We start from the raw sequence: 14,493 nt of genomic DNA on the forward strand, positions 1-14,493 counted from the left end.
GCATTCTCACCGGCAATATGTGAGAGTTCCAGTTGCACTGCGTCCTCGCAGACACTTGGTATGGTAATTTGTTCACACTGCAGCCCTTCCCAAAGTACCCTTGTAGGTCCATTTGTACCCACTGATTTACAGAGAGGCTGGTAGCCTCTTTGGAAAAACCTTAAACACCATCTAACACTTGTGTTCAGACTTGTACATCTGACACTGTAGACAGAGGCAAAAGGCACCATCAGGAAAAAATTATCATGAAGGAAAAAGAAGTATGCCGCAGGAAACCAGACTTATAGATGCAGCTAGGGAAGACTGTTAGTCTTGAGCCTGTGTGGCAATAAGAACAGAACCCATCTTGCTCCAGTTTTGTTCACCTTAGGTACAGGCCCAGGGGAGAGAGTTGTCGTATCCCTGAAATGTAAAGTACTCGAAGTATGCAAGCAGCCTTGTTAGGGGTCTCTTTCCTGCCCAAGTATCACAGAAGGTGTGTTGTTCTCTGTGGTTGAATTATTCCCGTGCAACCGACTTTGGGTGCAATAGCTTCCTAGCACTACCACGTCCCAAGTGGGGGCAGTGGTGGTGGTAACCAGAAATGTTCATTCAGGTTAGTGAGTCACCTCTCTGATATATGCATAGGTACTTCTAGGGCATAGCTTTTATTTAATCTGTAGTAGTCAATGCCCAGTAAATCTTATGTGGTTAAACAGATTCTGGACATGTGATCTCTCAAATAAATGGTACCAATGGTGACAGCTGGTCAATGTATTTTGAATGTGGACTACCTAAAAATGACCTAGGTACTGGTGGTAGAGGTTGGTCCTTTATCTGGATAATGGGATATGTCTCAGGCATTGTGTTCAGTTTGATCTTCCTATAGAAATTCATGTATTTTTGACATCGCATTAATTTTATCTTCCTGGAGAAGATTAATTTTATCTTCCTGAAGAAGCCATCCTCAGATGGCTAAGGCTAAGATATAAATAATATTATATTACTACACTCCATTTCCCCTGGTGAGTTTTCTAGCTTTTAAAAGTGATTTCAAATTCTTTGTTTTGCATCTTCTGAACTTCTTAAGAATCTATCAAGGTCAGCAGGGCTGGGAAAAGGATCATTTTCCTTGTTCAGCACAGGAGGAAACTGAGACTCTACATGAAGTCATATGAATTTCAAGCTGCAGAGCTAAGACCAGAACTCAGGCCCCCAGACTCTAAGCCAGGAGCACCCTCCCAGCGCTGCCAGAGAGCAGGTCAACAAGAAGGCTGCTTTCTGAGCTGTTGGAAAGCCAAATTTGTAAGTGGCTCTGGGACAGTGGTGATGAGAGCAGGTGAGACAGGGCAGCTGGGTTGTATTTTTTTTTCATCAAGTTATAATTTTGTGTTAGGAGCCTTCACAGAACATCCTTCATTTTTCCCTCGAGGAGCTAGTGAGATGCATCTTACTTTCATTCATACATGTGGTCATTCATGTGACATACATGTGGTCAGTGTCAGAGAAGTGAGAACTGACACTTGTGACTGGCAAAATGACTTCCCTGGTGAGAAAAACTAAAAGAGAGGCAAGATAAAACAAAGGCAAGCTCAAAGGCAAGCTCATTTACATTTTCATTCCTTTAGGATTTATTTAACCACCACGCACCCACAGTCCTGAGTCAGGTATTAAGGACACAAATATGAATAACAGGCCACAAAACTGAGGAGTTTTGATACTGAGGAGTTCCCAGTCGACTGGACAAGAGAGAGAAGCACATATGATAAGCTCTGCTTTAGGAAGTGATGAATAAAGTGCAATGAAAGAGAAGAAAAGGGAAATACTCTTTCACTTCTGAAGCAGTACCATTTGAACTGGGCCAAGAAACATGAGGAGCTTTTACCACGGAGATAGGAGGCACAGGGCATAGTGAGCGTTGAGAGGAGATGGCATCTGCCACAGCCAGGGGATTCTCAGCAGTTGTACGTGTCTAGAGCACGTGGTGTAGGGGCTGGGGGTGGTCAGGTGGAGGAAGGGGGTAGAAGTGGGAGATAGAAAGGATAATGGGATCTGATATCAAGGCCAAAGTGAAGGGCTGAGGAATTTATACCTTGACTTGCAAGTAGAAGAGAAGGGTTTCATCAGGGGAATGATGTGATTATATCTGAGTTAGAAACAATTTTGGAGGCCCCTGTGGAGGTTAAACTGGGGTGGGTGGGATGACGTGGGCAGAAAAAGTAACTCAGCACAAAGAAAACAAACAAACAAACAAACAAACAAAATGCATGCTTTGTTGTTAGCAGATCTCTTTTTGCATTTCCTTTCCCTTAAATTTTCCTCTCCTCCCTTATGTACTTTTTTTCCCAGTAGTATACAAGCATTCTAGAGATATCAGTGCTATTTCCAACCAGTCCAGGAGTTACCTCCATTGCTCAATGGGCATATTCATCACAGACCATGATAGCATTAAACATGAGCCATTAAACACTAGCAGGAAAGTACTGGGGTAAACAAGGCAGAGTCACTCATGCACACATGGGTGACCGCTTTGCAGCATCCATGCCTGGAGCCACGGCACTTGCAAGAATCTCTATGTCCCCGGGCCCACAGCAGGCCACTTTGCTGCAGATAACATCGCTATACTTTATAAAAACCCAGGCTCTGTCCTCTAAGATGGGAGTGCTGGCTGGATAAGAGTTTGGGAAGTAGTAGTCCAAGAATCTTTGATATTTTTTTCTAGTAATGAGCCACAGAGAATCAATATTCAAAATTTAACATTGAGAAGCTGAGCTTCAGGTGGCCCTGGGAAGAATAAATATTAGTTATCTGCGGGAAAGAAAAAAAAAAAGGAGAGAGGTTGTTCCAGGCAGCTTAGAGCTTAGAAGATACCTGTTTAACCAGTTCTATGGTCTTAATAGAATCTATCAGACAGTGTGAGCAGAGAAAGAAAAAAAGTCACTTGAACCAAAAACTTGGTTTTAATGATTTGATGTCCCAGATTTAATGATTAGTTTCTGGCTAAATTCCCCAGTCAGTTCAAGGAAGAGACAAGTCTGATGCGTGGTCCAAGCCAGTGAAAGAGTATCCATGATTCATTTCACATTAGCCAATGTCTTTTATAACTTTTGAGATGAATATCATGTTATAATTTCTTTTGCAATTTACTTTGCAAAAGAAGTAAAATTTTTACTTAGAAATAAAATATTTGTTTTATTTATGTCCTTAAATCTCCTTAGTCAAAGTTTCCTTTCCACCATATTCTTCTAAGTGTCTACTCACTAACCATGTACTTTGGGTAGCAACAAAACAATAATTGCTAATGTTTACATAGCATTTACCAGACATTATTCTAATTACTTCTTATTTGTTGATTTGTTTAATCTTTGCGTTAACCTAAAAAGGTAGGTCTTCATAGAAGGTGGTAAAATTAGGGAACAGAGAGGGTAAGTAACCTGCTATGATCACACTGCTATGCATGAAAAGCTGGAATTAAAACCAGGCAATCTGTCCTTAACCCTTGGAGCAGAGTCTTGTCATGAGTTCACACAGGACAAGCACTACAATTTGGTGGAAAATCAAATTAGCTCCAAATCAAATAGGGCAAGGTATTTCCCTATTTCCCTTATAATGTTCTCCCTCCCTTCCCCCCTTTCTTTCTTTCTTTCTCTCTCTTTTCTTTTCCTTTCCTTTCCTTTTCTTTTCTTTTCTTTTCTTTTCTTTTCTTTCTTTTCTTTCCTTTCCTTCCTTCCTTTCTTTCTCTTTCTTTCTTTCTTTTTCTTTCTTTCTTTTCTTCCTTTTATTTTCCTTCTTCCTTTTGATAACACAACAGAAAAAACTTTAAAGCCATTTTCTCATAGATTAGAGAACCTGCCAATTCAATATTAAGATGCATTATATGTGAACCAAGGCGACAAGCCGGTGTCTTTATCCCAGATGTCACATCTGACAAAAAAGATTTCACGTCCAGTGGTGATTTTCTTTCATTCTACTTTACCTGTCTCTCCTCCATGCTTTGTTGCAAAAGATATCTGAGTGGATAGACATACAAATGCCATTTGTTTAAAAATGCCCACCCCACAGGTCACCTTAAATATCTTTACAGAACACGAAAAGCTCTCGTTACTGTTCAAACAGCTACAGAAGACAGCGGCGTTACACAGTGTCTGCGTGGTCATGTCATGCAGGGCTTACTTGAAAGTCTGGCAGTGCGGGCACCTCTACCTTAAGGTGCTGCTTTCACACCTCCTGCTTCTAGCACTCTAGGATTCTGAGCCATTATGTTTCTGCATGTGTGCACAAGAACTGGAGGCATGGGACAAGAATGCTTGAGATTAAAAACTAAAGAGAGTATCTTCACCAGCTCTCTCTCTACATGGAGTCCAGTATAACTTGCTTTCTTATTTATTGCCCCATTTTTCAGGCCCAAAATATGTCTTCACTCACTGGTTGATATATTAAGCTATTGACAGTTCATGAAATATGTGAAGAAGAGAGCGTATTTGGGTGTCCAAATCCTACTGTCTTTACCAGACTCTGAATTTGGAGGTCCCTGTCCTGGGGCACACAGCATCAATCTGTCAAGAACTGAGCTTTGCTAAATTATTGAAAAGGAAAAATAAATTCCTATGCAACATCCTGAGTGTCTGATTTACACATTTCACATCAGAGCCTGGTCTTGGTCCTTGTGCATAGCATGAGTAAGAATGTGAAATCTAGTAGGAAAGTACTGACTCTGGCTCCTGTCTTTATTTCCCAACCCATCCCTACCCTCTTCCACTTACCCCCCACCCGCCACGCAGCTGCATTAATCTCTCAGTGGGCCTTTCCTCAGCTTTTCCATTCTGAGATATGAGTACCTTTGGCCACTCCCCTTCAACTATCTACCCAGTTCTCCTTTTCATATAGCTTTCTATCAACCTTCTCTAATAGAATTGCATAACTAACTTTTTTACATAAAGGGTCGAAAACATTTTCACTTAATGGAACAGTTATTAAACTGAAAAGAGAAGTCGTAGAAATGGCTACATTTTCAAGATGTAAAGGGTGGAAAAATAGGAGCATTACAGATGAAAGCACTCTACTGAGAGCTTCTGGATCTCGTGGTTTACCAAATCTCTAATCGGCTGTGTGATATAACTGGGGTGTACTAAGCATGGCATTTTGTTGGTATGGTGGTTTTGTTAATCATACTGTTCTCCCTTGCCTGTCTTTCTCTCTAAAAGCTAGAAAAGCTAAATATTTTAGCCTCTCCTATAAATGGGGGTAGCCCTGACCCATTTCTAGTCAATAAAATATAAAGAAGAGTCTGCTAGAAGATTCCAGGAGAAGTATTTTTCTCCACATGAAGAGAGAAGTACAGGAAGAAAATGGTTCTGCTGCACTGCTTCCTGCCTCTGCAGGTGGTTGTGTGAGAACACAATGGTGGGAGCTGCTGCAGCCATATTGCAGCAAGGAGGAGAAAGACACAGGAACTGTGAAGACACTGACAGAAGGACTTGATGTCATTCTGTAGCCCAAGTGTTCATTCAACCTCTATTTATTGAATGTTCACTACCATATTTTTCGGACTATAAGATGCACTTTTACCCCCAAATTTGGGAGAAAAATGGGGATCTGTCTTATAGTCTGAATGTAGCTTACCTGGCTCGCTGGGGGTGGGGCAGTGGAGTGGGGTCACAAGTTATTAAATATTTTACCACATTTTTTGCTTCAAAACTTTTTTTCCTATTTTCTTCCTCTAAAACCTAGGTGCATCTTATGGTCTGGCATGTCTTATAGTCCTAAAAATGTAGTAGGTACTGGGCATTGTACTAGTGCTGGGGATTCATATGTCCCTGCTTCCAAGGAGTTGCATTTTACTAGGAGGAAAGACAGCCAATAATAAATATGTCAGCTAGAGTTAGAAGCTATGGTAAAAATTAAGAAGGATAAGGTGTCTGGAGACTGACAGAAATGACATTTTAGATAGGCTGATAAGAAAGATGTATCTGGTAGAGTGACATTGAGAGAGCTGAGGGAGCGAGGGAGAAAGTCATGCTGATATCTGGGGACTGGGGAGTGGGAAGGAGTGCTCCAGGAAGAGAGGACAGCATATGCAAAAGCCCTGAGGGACCACATGGGCAGCATGTTCCAGGGGCTGCAGGAAGACCACAGAGGCCAGAAATGAGTGAGCAACAGGGACAATTGAAGGGAGAGATAAGAGAGATCACAGGAGTCCAGAACATTTAGAGACTTGAAAGCCGTGGTAAGCATTTTAGATTTTATTCTGGAGGACTTAACAATTAGTTGGAGGGTTTTGAGTAGAGGAGCAACACAGCTCTTTAGTTTTACCTGTTTGGTACTTCAAAAAGCCTTTCTGGCTGTGGGACATGGAAAATGTTGAAGGAGAGCAAGGGAGAAAATGGGGAGACACGTTAGAGTACTGAGAGATGGGGGCTGGCCACAGGTGCCAGTGGTGGAGGGAGAGAAAAAGGTTAGATTCTAGATATATTTTAAGGATTTGCACAAGGATTTGCTGATGTGTTTGATACTTGGTATCAGACTTCTTAATACATGAGAAAAATAAACTCTTGTTTAATACACTATTAATGTGGCATTCTCTTATTTGCAGCTGAAAGTATTCTTTTTTTAAAAGTACTCTTGATATAGATGGGAACAAAACTATTATTTCTTCATATTCTTTTTCTTTCCAGTTTCATGAGTTTTAATTGAATAATAGTCTGAATCGTTACAGAGTTTTTCGATAAAATTTACTTAATTATTAAACTCCATTGAAATCTAATAAAGAAAATTGTGGCACAGATGGCTTAAATGATTTGACAAAAATCACACACCCAGTTAATGAGTATTGATATTACAACTCAGAGTTCAGACTAGGATGATAATACAAGATGATAGCACAAAATAGCTTCAGCTGTTTTCCCATGACAGTGGGAGGTGGCTGAGCCAGCTTCGACAGAGGGCAGGCAGCCCTGTCTTCCTAGGTGCTTATCAGGCTTTGTCTGGCACCGAGTGCTCTTTTCCTGGCAAACTCTGGGCCCTGCATGGACAGGTTTTACTGGGTTGCACAGGGGCAGCAAATGGCCTCCTTGTCTCTCTGGAAGCAAAGACAAATGAAAAGAGGTTGGGTTTGCTTAATGAGACTCTGCCGTGGAGAATTGCACAGGAGAACAGGAGAGAAGCCTGTCTCAGAAGGAGAAGGATATAATTTAAAGCACTTCTTTCAGCTAAAAGCAATCAGTGTTCCTTCTTCTGATGAAAAGTACAGTGGGTCAATCACAAGACAGAGCGAGTCTGATGTACACTAAGTGAGCCAAAAGAGACCCCTTTGGAGGGCTTGGGAGGATTTTACCGGAGCAGTGCTGGCTCACAGGAACATAATGCCAGCCACATATACAATTTTAAATATTTTAAAAAGCATATTAAAGAAGTAAAAGAAATGGTGAATTTAAAGCCATATTTTTTTAACTGAGCATATGCAACTATTACCATTTCAATAATGCGACACAAGCCACACTTCAAGTACTCAGTAGCCACACGGGGCTGATGGCCGCCACAACAGACAGCACATCTTCACAGAACCCAGGATGCGAACTGTTGAAAAAGAAACCTTCTGTGAGGATAAAGCACAAAGTATTTTTAAGAACTCATTATAATTTTACCTGTTTCCATGTGTTTCAGCCAAAACACAGATTGTTCCTAAATCATTAAAATCCAGAATCACATTTGAGAAAAAATATTTAAAGCGTATCAAAGACTTGGCAGTGGGAGGAAAAATGGGAGTAATACCCACTGAGATTGATGGAAGGACTAAATGAGATAAATTATATATTTTGCAAAATAGAACATTGTGTGCATATGCCTCTATGACGAGTATTACTTCTTTATTTTATTAGAATATTAGTCCTTGGTTATATAAATGCTTCAGATATCTGTAGATGATTCTTGCAGTCCAATATTATTATGTTCTTGCTTTTTAAAGCCATTATACATTAAGAAACACTAGCCAGGAATACTTTTAAAATCCCAGAAATGACAAGTTTCATAAAAACTGGTGGCATTCTCTCCAAACAATTAAGAAATACATGGCTCTTCTGGGCAAGATGGAAGCAGGGCTAAACACAGTTCACCTCCTTGTACAACCACATCAAAATTACAACTCAATTATAGAACCATCACCAGCAGGAATCAAGTTGGATGGAAGTCTGAGAACTATGGAAGTAAAGAAACCACATCCATCCAAACTGGTAGGAGCAGGGGTAGATGGGAAAAGGGCTGGTCTCACAGGCACATGTGGTGGATAAAAATTCAGGAGGGATACCTTGGTAGTGAGGAGTCCCAGCCTCACACCAGGACACTCAGCCCAGGGTTCCAGTGCAAGGAAGATAAGTTCCCATAACTTCTGGCTGCAAACCAGTAGGGATTGAGTCAGTTAAAGAAACTTCTGGAGCTCCAAGTAGTTCCTCTTAAAGAACCCACACATGAACTTACTCAGACTCAACTTCTGCTGAGCTCCAGCATCAGGGTAGCAGCTTGAAAGGCCCCAGTGGCATACAGGGAGGAACTGAAGTGTCTGGTACCAAGGCATGAGCTGGGGAACAGCTTTCTCCCAGATACAAAGGTGGGCAATGCCACAAGGCCAGTAGTCAGGTGACATATCTGAGACTCCATCAACCTGGCTAACACTGTTAGCCCTGCCCTGGAGATCCCCTAAACTCCATCTTACCCAACTTAAGGCTGTTAGTAGTAGCTTTTCCATATGAATGGCTAGCCATGACTTCACAACTTCCTGAATCCTTTCAAATAAGCAAAAGCTGGCCTCAGTGAGCTCCCAGACTTTGTACCTCATGCTAAGTGTTCCCAGACCTGGCACTAGCAGCAGCCAGCCTAGATTCACAGCTTGGCTTTGCCTGGGAATCTCCAAGCCTAGCACATGTAGCAGCCATCTCAGATTGCTCTATAGCTCAGGCAGGGTGGTCCCAGGCAAAATACAAATGGGGGCTGACCTTGGCCTGCACCACCCAGAAAACCCCAGAGGTTGTGCACCCAGTGTACAACTACAAACCATGTCAGAGCACCATCACCCTGCCTTGCACAGCTGATACTTCATGAAGGGTGGGGGTTGATGGTAATGGTCACAGCCAATCCTTGAAACTGACTGGTCTAGATAAATCCCTCCCATTGACCTGCCAACAGCAATCAAGGCTCAACTACAACAGGAAGGTATACTCAGACCACACAAAGGGCCCACCTTGAGTACCTAGCTTGAGTGATAGATGAGGCTGTGCCACTGGAACCTTCAGGACACTTACTACAATAGGCCTAAATATCAGGACAGAGAGTCATAGTAGCTTTACCTAATACATAGAAATAAACACAGGGAGGCTGCCAAAATGAAGAGACAAAGAAACATGGCCCAAATGAAAGGACAGACCAAAACTCCAGAAAAATGACTAAATAAAATGGAAATAAGCAATCTATCAGATACAGAGTTCAAAACACTGGTTATAACAATGCTCAAGGAACTTAGTGAGGACCTCAACAGCATAAAAAGATGCAGTCAGAAACAAAGTTTACACTAATTGAAATAACAGTTTACAGGGAAACAACAGTAGAGTGAATGAAGCTGAGAATCAAATTAATGATTTGGAACACGAGGAAGCAAAAAACAACCAATCATAGCAACAAGGAGAAAAAAGAATTTGAAAAACCCCAAAGAATAGTATAAGCAGCCTCTGGGACAACTTCAAGCATTCCAGCATTCATGTCATAGGGGTGCCAGAAGGAGAAGAGAAAGAGCAAGAAATTGGAAACTTGTTTGAAAAAAATAATGAAAGAAAATTTTCCTGATTTGGTGAAGACATGCAAGTCCAGGAAGTGCAGAAAGTCCCAAACCAGATGGTTGCAAAGAGGCCCACTCCAAGGCATTTCATAATTAAAATGCCAAAGTTTAAAGATAAAGAGAGAATCTTAAAAGCAGCAAGAAAAAAGCAGTCAGTTACCTGCAGCGACATTCCCGTAAGACTGACAGCTGATCTCTCAAAAGAAAGTTTGTAGGCAAGAAGGGACTGGCAAGAAACATTCAAGTCATGAAAAGCAAGGAGCTACAGCCAAGATTGCTCTACCCAGCAAAGCTATCATTTAGAATCGAGGGGCAGTTAAAGAGCTTCCCAGACAAGAAAAAACTAAAGGAGTTCATCATCACCAAACCATTATATATGAAATGTTAAAGGTACGTATTTAAGGAAAAGAAGATCAAAACTATGAACAAAAAGATGGCTATAAATACATACCTCTCAACAAGTGAATCTAAAAAGACAAACAAACTGAGCAACCAAAACAGAGAGAGAATCATGGATATGGAGAGCATTTTGATGGTTACCAGATGGGAAGGGGGTGTAAAGGAATAGGTGAAGATGTGAGGGGATTAAGAAGTACAAATAGGTAGTTACAGAATAGCCATGGGGATGTACAGTATAGGAAATGAGTAGCCAAAAAACTTATCCACTTGACCCATGGACATGAACAATCGTGGGGGGATTGACTAAGAAAGTGGGGGTGCTGGGTAGAGGGAGATAAAAGGGGAAAATTGGGACAACTGTAATAGCATAATCAATATAATGTAATTAAACAGAAATATATGGAACTGTGCACATAAAAATCTAAAGAGTTTTTTAAAATGTAGCAACAAATGTGGGGGAAGAGAGAAGCACTTTTAGTTCTTCAGGCTTTTTTGATAAAAATCTGATTTAACGCACTGTATTCTGAGATACAAGCACATGTAAATATATAAACATCCTTTTCCCCCCCTCTCTCACGCCTAAGATGTCTGAATTTCTCTGTAATTAAAATCAGGAGGAAGAACATCAGGCCTGTGATGAGCAGCTCCCAAGACTCTGTCAGCTCCAGAGCACAGCCACCCACCAATCCCCACCCTTCAATAAACACTACAGACCATATATGTGTACACTCACAAACTTCAGGGGTTTCCATGGAGATGGGAATTTTAGTGTGAAGGCACATTTACTATAGCTTTTCTCATCACCACGACTCCTATAAACACTTGTGCTTTAAGATTTTGTGCAGAAATTTAGCATTTTATAGAGGACCAAGTCAGAATTACCATTTCCCAAATGCACTACATGATTTCCCCTTAGAGCAAAGTCCCTGAAATCATTTATGGTTCTTGATTCTTTCTAGTGATACGCTTTTATTTGACTAATAAAAGATATAAAGATTTAACTATATGTCAGTGTCACTTTTAAGTGACAGATACTTGTGCTATGTAAATGTTACAATGAATAGATATAACAACTTCCTTGGAAGTTCATAGGGAAAGAGGCAAATACAGAAAGCAGGAATAGAACCATTATGTGTATGTTAAGTCATTTCTCTTCCTGAATACAGTGAACTGTAAATGTCATTTCTAAGGATACACTTGTGTTATATCTGTCAACCAACTATAGTTTGAATTTATTCTTTCTTTTTTTAAAAAAATATTTTATTTATTTATTTTTAGAGAGGGAAGGGAGGGAGGGAGGGAGAGAGAGAGAGAGAGAGAGAGAGAGAGAGAGAGAGAGAGAGAGAGAAGGAGAGAAACATCATTGTGTGGTTGCTGGGGGTCATGGCCTACAACCCAGGCATGTACCCTGACTGGGAATCGAACCTGCAACACTTTGGTTTGCAGCCCGCGTTCAATCCACTGAGCTACGCCAGCCAGGGCTTATTCTTTCCTTTTTAAAAAAAGTTTTAATAAATTCATTGGGGTGACATTGGTTAGTTAATAAAGTTATATAGGTTTCAAGTGTACATCATCTGTACACATCATCTGTATGTTGCATTATGTGAATTTATTCTTTCTTATGTGTATTATGCCTTCTGCATATTTAAAAGACCTTTTTATAAAAAATGAAAATGACTGGCTATTTTGTTATTTTTCCCATTTCATACATGTCCCATAACACACACACAGCTAGCAAGTGGCAGGAATGAGATTAGAACCCAAGACTCCTGACTTACTGTGCTTGGTTTCTCCGTTGTCTTTTCCCAGGGCAGAATGCAGACAACTTCTTCTACAGAAGGCATACCCCTTTCCTTGCTTCTTTGCCATGTGCTGCTGATAGGTTTCTGTGCCTCTGGCCTGGGCTTCATTAAATCATTCTTCTCTCCATCTGCCCTTTGACTGCCCCAGAGACTTGGCTCAGCCTAGCTCACCAAGCTTAGTGATTTCAAATACACATAACTACTGGGAAGCAGCAGTCACAGAGAGATCACATAGCTGGGATGTACACTACGTGAGGGCTCTGTAGGGAAACAGATTTCTAGTTCCAGTCACATTGACCAAGATGTACTAAGCAGATTGGATGAGAGACTTGAGTAATTTGTACAAAAGTCTGATCTGTGCAGACGTGTAGCCTGGATATTCCTTCAAGTCATGAAAAAAAGCTCTTACTTTAACAGCACAGATTTTGCAGGGTGGAGTTGGAACTGTTTGAATGACTGTCTCAGCTCTCACTCACTATGTTCATGTAGCCAACAACCTCTGAATTATCTCAGCAAATAACTCTGTTAAAGCTACGTGATCTTTACAATACCCCCCCTTTTTTTATATGTATGTTTGTTTGTTTTGTTTTTTGCACCAGGTCTCATTCACTTCATAGATGCAGGTTTTTTGTTTCGGTGGGGGTTTTTTTTCCATCTGAAAAAAAAAAAACTTTGCTTTTACTGTCTGACTAAAGATGGAGTCTGGGTAGAGGAAGAGCTCTTGACCAAGGGGCCTGCTCTGGGTCTGACCCCCGCAGACCCCAAGCGCGGAGCTCCATGGCTCAGGACTCAGAGCCACTGCCAGGATCTGAGCATCTTGTGAAGATCAAATGATATAAAGGATATGAAAATACTTTGCTAATTGTAAAATGAGCATCCCAAAATAGGGTTGTTTTTGAGGACCATCTAACATTACACAATGCCAATTGTTTTTAGTCTCCATGTGTTAAAAAAGCAAACAATGACTCACCTCACAGAGCTTTTACTTGAATGTGGACTTTATTCATTTAACAACAAAGATGACTAAATCATCTTCATTATGATTATTTCAATATGTTTCAACCCTCTCAACCCAACTAGGCAGCAACTGACAGTGCCATCTAGGTAGAGCTTCACGTAATATAAAAGCCAAAATAATGGGAACTGTTATTTGGTTGTAACATCTTCTCCCATAACATACCATGTGCAGCCCTTAGGGTCCTAGAATTACAACTCTAGGTTCAGTCAGACTTTGGCTATCACTGCCTGAGACTAATTCCTCATTTGTTTTGAATGGAAATTTTAATTTTGTGCTGTTCATCTATAGTATACCTCTGAGTGATTAACAATTTTTCCAAGCTATAGAAATGCAGAGAGAACTCAGCTTTCTTGAACTCCAAAGCTTTGTCTGTTTCTCCTCCAAATTCTATTCAGGCATCAAATTGAATTCACTCTTAATCAAATGCATTTTATCTATACCTGGCAGGGATCTAGAAGTAAAAATACAAGATTTATTTTATTTTCATTCTGCTATGATGCATTTAATCACAAATACCTCAAATGAAAAGTTAATTTATCATTTCTCCGTGACTGAGCAACACTCCTGAGTTGACATTCATGAATCCATAATGTAGGGAGGAGACTGGATGATTAAGTGTCCGATTAGAGAAAACAGATTAACCTGGCAAACATAATAAATTCAGCTCATAAGCAGGATGGCTTTATAAGTGCTCACAATAACTCTCCTATATAAAATCATGAACCACTTCCTTCAGTGATGACTAAATTGAAATAGTTGGGGAACATAAAGCAAATGCATGTTTATGACTTTCTTTTTGAGACATTAAAAGGCTACTGAAAGGCATATCTGATTCAGTCTATAACAAGATGTATTGAAAAGAGAATGCATAAGAAAAACATAAACTCATAAAAAAAAAACAAAGCTCCAACCTCTCAAGTGTTCTAGTTTTCACTTTGCCAATGATTATATCTGCTCCCACGTGCTTTCAATGTTTTTCTAGGTACTCTCTGTTTCCAAACACATTCAGATACACCCTTAACCTTCATAACACAACCTGATTCCTTTTTAAAAGCTGCTGCATTTTAAGGTAGTTCTATCTCATTGTGACAAAATATAAAATTAGCAAGATATCTCTGCCTTTGAATCAGAAGGAAGAAAAAAACCCTTCCTTTTAGCTGAGATTCCATTTACATCAGAGTAAAAATCTAGGTTATGACTTATTTGAAGGAAAGGCCTGTGCAGTGCTCCAAAAACTGCACTTTGCAAGCAGTCTGCCAGGCTTCCTTACTTAGCTGGCTAGTGTTTCTGGCCTCTCTTTCTGAGCAGTGAGAAAAAGGATACTCTTCATTTCCCAGCTTTATTTTTAAACTCACATGGCTGTGTTCCTGCAGGCCTCTGCCGGCCTACCTGGCCTGAAAGAGAGTCAGGCCCAGCTCTGTCACATGCACCCAAGTCACGCTGAATAAGGGACTTGCTCTGTTTGTCTATCT

This window comes from Phyllostomus hastatus, unplaced genomic scaffold (assembly GCF_019186645.2).
Source record: "Phyllostomus hastatus isolate PE091 unplaced genomic scaffold, TTU_PhHast_1.1 phas_contig_86, whole genome shotgun sequence".
Taxonomy (NCBI): domain Eukaryota; kingdom Metazoa; phylum Chordata; class Mammalia; order Chiroptera; family Phyllostomidae; genus Phyllostomus; species Phyllostomus hastatus.